The following is a 6000-nucleotide window of genomic DNA, read 5'->3' on the forward strand; positions in this document are numbered from 1 at the left end:
CATCTTGCTTAATGCACTACTAGAAGGCATTCAGATACTATTTTGGGGAGACTGGGATAAGAACCTACATAGACTAGAACAGCATCCCTAGAATGGACCAACCAGAAGAGCAAATCCGAACTTTGGGGAAGCTCAGGGTAAGATTTGTCTCCAGCACCAAACTGTGTGACTTGGGTCCCTCCCCAAAGATTTCACATACGAGAGGTCAAAAGGGTTCATACTTGCCAGATGTGCTCACCAATGCTATATGGATGTATGTCATATTCTGTTTCCCCAGCTGGCGAATGACCTGCTGTCTGTGCTGTGCAATGACCTGCAGTTGTGTAGGTCACCGCCATCTCTCTGCTGGGCTGTGAGTGCTGCGGAAAATATGTGCATGCATTAATAGTGTGTAAATGAGTCTGTTAAAGCTGCAGAGCACATATATGGGCAAAGTGGGGATGAAAAGCAGGTGTAATCCCTTGGGGAATTGTCGGCAGTGGGGATTATCTATGGGACTTCTGGATCTAAAACAGGGAGTATCTACTGCCTCAGCTAAAAGCCGAAGTAGGTTTATTAACCCATATGGGTGGTGTAACCCACAGACCTCTTGCTGCCAACTGGCAGAGGGCACAGGGGGCATAATGGCTACAGGGATCCCACGGGGCTGGTGTTTACATTCTAGTTCACCAAAGTGTGTCATGTGAGGACTCTACTGAAAGCCTGTATCACACTAGTCCTTATAACCTGTGCTAAGTGTATGTGTGGGTAATATGGAAGGAGACGTGTGTATATTGGAAATTATGTTCTTAAGGCCTTGTAATTAAAGGCAGGTCACCCAGAGGTAGCGCGCCTTGAGACCGTTTCTACCAGACAGGATGTGGGAGATGCTTATTTCCGTACCTGACCATTGTGTTTTGTGTATCTTACAATAGAAGTCTATTAGCACACTGAGCCACATGCTAATGAAGAGATTGTGGGGACTTGAGAACAAAAAATAATCAGGAAGAGGTAAAAAGCAGGGATGGGGTGGCTGCTTTACAGGTGAAGAAAGAAAGACTGGTCCGAGTTAATACTTAGTCCTGCCATGAGTGCAGGGGACTGGGCTAGATGACCTCTGGAGATCCCTTCCAGTCCTATGATACTATGATATGTAGGAGTGCAGAAAGACCCCCTGGTATCCTTCACCTGGGGGTTCAAGCTGCCAGCGGGCTTGGTATCATGAAAGGAGGGTCTCAGCCACCTGGGTTAAAAAATGCGGTGAGAAGGACTTTGGGTGAGCAATGACTTCGTTAGCTGAGTCTAGGCTCTACAATGTGTATTATGATTTTGGTTTATATGCAACCCTTTGTTTCCAGGATTTCTGTTGGCTATCATTGAATCTCTCTTCTTTGTTAAATAAACTTATACGTGCTTCTTCCATAAACTAAGTGCTGTATGCTACACGGAGCTGTTTTCTAAGGTGTAACTAATAAGCTGTGGAGTACTGTGCCTTTGGGAACAGCGGATCTGGTCATTCTGTGAGTGGTCAAGGGGCTGGACATCACAGGGGGCTGCTCGGAGTTCTCAGGGGTTGGAGTCTGCCTAGCGCTTGCCGGCCTGAGAGACAATGGAGCACACTTGGGTTGCCTGTGGCTGGTGGCATCAGGCAGTTGGCTCTTAGCAGGTACAGAGAAGATTCCTCAAGTTAACAGCAGGCATTAGCGAGGTGCCTTGCAACTCTGGGTACCCTAAGGATCATCACAGGTGATCTATTGACCCTAGAGGGGGGACTGAGTGCAGTAATGACCAGGTATGGGTGGCACAGGCAAAGAAGTTAGGGGAAATAAAGGCTTTGATATGTTTATCAGGAGAAAAATGAAGTCGACCCCTTAATAAATAAACAAGAGGGACAAAATGAATGCTTAATCAAAATGGCCGAGGTACTGAATAACTTGTGTTAGCTCAGAACAATAAAATAATAGCTGTGGGGGGAAATTAGCTACTAAAATCGAGGTTGGGATTTTAAAAACATCTCTGACATTCAGGAGTATTATGCTCCTCACCTCCTTAGGCACTTTTGTAAATCGTACTACTTGAAGCTAGGAGAACCATAAGAAATAAGCAGGATAGGTTTTTAAAAGTATGTAACGTCGGACAATGAGAGTGCTTTTTGATACTGATAACGTGAAAGAAAGTTGAAAAGAACTTGTAATAAAAAGAAAGATTTCCTATCGAGAGATTGAGTAAAAATTGTAAAAGTGTCTAAGGGCTTGTCAACATGGTATGGCATTATGCACCAGTGGGATGTGTGAATTCTAAAGCTCACCAGTGTGGTTCACACTAACCGGCCTGTGCAGACCCTGGTGGCATGCACTAAAAGTTCCCTAGTGCACATTAATATAGTGCTTTTTGGAATAGTCAGCACTATGTTAATGTGCATCAGGAAACTTTTAATGCGTGCCACCACGGTGTCCTTGGGCCAGTTAGTGCATAAGAATGGCCATGATGGGTCAGACCAATGATCCATTTAGCCCAGTATCCTGTCTTCTGACAGTGGCCAATGCTAGGTGCTTCAGAGGGAATGAGCAGAACAGGCAATTAGTGAGTGATCCATCCCCTGTCGTCCACTCCCAGTTTCTCACAATCAGAGGCTAAAGACACTCAGAGCATGGGGTGACCATGCTGACTAATAGCCATTGATGGACCTATCCTCCATGAACTTATCTATTTATTTTTTGAACCCTGTTATAGTCTTGGCCTTCACAATATCCCCTGGCAAGGAGTTCCAAAGGTTGACTGAGCGTTGTGTGAAGAAAAACTTCCTTTTGTTTGCTTTAAACATGCTGCCTATTAATTTAATTGGGTGACCTCTGGTTTGTGTGTTATGTGAAGGGGTAAATAACACTTCCTTATTAACTTTCTCCACACCAGTCATGATTTTATAGACCTCAATCATATCCCCCTTTAGTAGTGTCTTTTCCAAGATGAAAAGACCAAGTCTTTTAAATCTCTCCTTATATGGAAGCTGTTCCATACCCCTAATAATTTTTGTTGCCCTTCTCTACACCTTTTCCAATTCGAATATATCTGTTTTGAGATGGGGCTGTCAAGGTTCCTCCCCCACTCTGAACGCTAGGGTACAGATGTGGGGACCTGCATGAAAACCTCCTAAGCTTATCTTTACCAGCTTAGGTCAAAACTTTCCCAAGGTACAAAATATTCCACCCTTTGTCCTTGGATTGGCCGCTACCAACACCAAACAAATACTGGTTACTGGGGAAGAGCTGTTTGGAAAAGTCTTTCCCCCCAAATACTTCCCAAAACCTTGCACCCCACTTCCTGGACAAGGTTTGGTAAAAAGCCTCACCAATTTGCCTAGGTGACTACAGACCCAAAACCTTGGATCTGAGAACAATGAAAAAGCATTCAGTTTTCTTACAAGAAGAGTTTTAATAGAAATAGGAGTAAATAGAAGTAAAGAAATCCCCTCTGTAAAATCAGGATGGTAGATACCTTACAGGGTAATTAGATTCAAAACATAGAGAATCCCTCTAGAATCATAGAATCATAGAATCATAGAATCATAGAATATCAGGGTTGGAAGGGACCCCTGAAGGTCATCTAGTCCAACCCCCTGCTTGAAGCAGGACGAATTCCCAGTTAAATCATCCCAGCCAGGGCTTTGTCAAGCCTAACCTTAAAAACCTCTAAGGAAGGAGATTCTACCACCTCCCTAGGTAATGCATTCCAGTGTTTCACCACCCTCATAGTGAAAAAGTTTTTCCTAATATCCAATAGGTTTTTAAGGTCAGGCTTGACAAAGCCCTGGCTGGGATGATTTAACTGGGAATTGGTCCTGCTTCGAGCAGGGGGTTGGACTAGATGACCTTCTGGGGTCCCTTCCAACCCTGATATTCTATGATTCAATCTAAACCTCCCCCACTGCAACTTGAGACCATTACTCCTCGTTCTGTCATCTGCTACCATTGAGAACAGTCTAGAGCCATCCTCTTTGGAACCCCCTTTCAGGTAGTTGAAAGCAGCTATCAAATCCCCCCTCATTCTTCTCTTCTGCAGGCTAAACAATCCCAGCTCCCTCAGCCTCTCCTCATAAGTCATGTGTTCTAGACCCCTAATCATTTTTGTTGCCCTTCGCTGGACTCTCTCCAATTTATCCACATCCTTCTTGTGGTGTGGGGCCCAAAACTGGACACAGTACTCCAGATGAGGCCTCACCAATGTCGAATAGAGGGGAACGATCATGTCCCTCGATCTGCTCGCTATGCCCCTACTTATACATCCCAAAATGCCATTGGCCTTCTTGGCAACAAGGGCACACTGCTGACTCATATCCAGCTTCTCGTCCACTGTCACCCCTAGGTCCTTTTCCGCAGAACTGCTGCCTAGCCATTCGGTCCCTAGTCTGTAGCTGTACATTGGATTCTTCCATCCTAAGTGCAGGATCCTGCACTTATCCTTATTGAACCTCATCAGATTTCTTTTGGCCCAATCCTCCAATTTGTCTAGATCCTTCTGTATCCTATCCCTCCCCTCCAGCGTATCTACCACTCCCCCCAGTTTAGTATCATCCGCAAATTTGCTGAGAGTGCAATCCACACCATCCTCCAGATCATTTATGAAGATATTGAACAAAACCGGCCCCAGGACCGACCGTTGGGGCACTCCACTTGATACCAGCTGCCAACTAGACATGGAGCCATTGACCACTACCCGTTGAGCCCGACAATCTAGCCAGCTTTCTACCCACCTTATAGTGCATTCATCCAGCCCATACTTCCCTAACTTGCTGACAAGAATACTGTGGGAGACCGTGTCAAAAGCTTTGCTAAAGTCAAGAAACAATACATCCACTGCTTTCCCTTCATCCACATTTTTTTGCCTTCATCTAGGCAAAACCTTAAGTTACAATAAAGATACACAGACAGAAATAGTTATTCTATTCAGCACAATTCTTTTATCAGCCATTTAAAGAAATCATAATCTAACACATACCTAGCTAGATTACTTACTAAAAGTTCTAAGACTCCATTCCTGGTCTATCCCCGACAAAAGCAGCATATAGACAGACACAGACCCTTTGTTTCTCTCCCTCCTCCCAGCTTTTGAAAGTATCTTGTCTCCTCATTGGTCATTTTGGTCAGGTGCCAGCGAGGTTACCTTTAGCTTCTTAACCCTTTATAGGTGAGAGGAGTTTTCCTCTGGCCAGGAGGGATTTTAAAGGGGTTTACCCTTCCCTTTATATTTATGACAGGGGCATCCAGAAATACACACAGTATTCCGTGTGAGCATATCATGGATTTATATAGTGGCATTTTGATATTTTCTGTCATATTGTTTATCCCTTTCTTAATGATTCCCAACATTCTGTTAGCTTATTTGGCTGCCACTTCACATTGAGTGGATGTTTTCAGAGAACTATCCACAATGACTCCAAGATCTCTTCTTGAGTGGTAACAGCTAATTTAATAATTTTATATGTATAATTGGGATTATGTTTTCCAATATGCATTGCTTTGCACTTATCAACATTGAATTTCATCTGCCATTTTGTTGCCCAGTCACTCAGTTTTGTGAGATCCCTTTGTAGTTCTTTGCAGTCTTAACTATCTTGAGTAATAGCTTTAGACTTAACTATCTTGAGTAATACATTGGTGTGCTTTAGAATTCACTCCATTCTGGTGTGTATTGCCATGCTGTGTAGACAAGCCCAAAGTGATTAGGAGCCTAAATTCTACTGTCTTTGAATAGGATGTAGCCACCTAAATCACTTTGGCACTTTTGAAAATTGTACCCACTATTAATCAATTTCCTCTGTTATACTGAAGCCAGCTTCTCATTATAAGTCCAGCTTTAGCCTCCACCCCAAACTTTCACATCTCTCACTTCAGCGATATCAAACCAACCTATCTGATGTGTACTGCACATCTCTCCCAAGAGCGTGGGACATTTTTTTTTGAAAGTTTGGTTCAAATTGGATGAGGTCTTTTGGAGATCTGGAGGTTTCCATTTTTGCTGTGG

Source organism: Lepidochelys olivacea (genome assembly GCF_965140295.1).
Source record: "Lepidochelys olivacea isolate rLepOli2 genome assembly, chromosome: 23".
Classification (NCBI taxonomy): domain Eukaryota; kingdom Metazoa; phylum Chordata; order Testudines; family Cheloniidae; genus Lepidochelys; species Lepidochelys olivacea.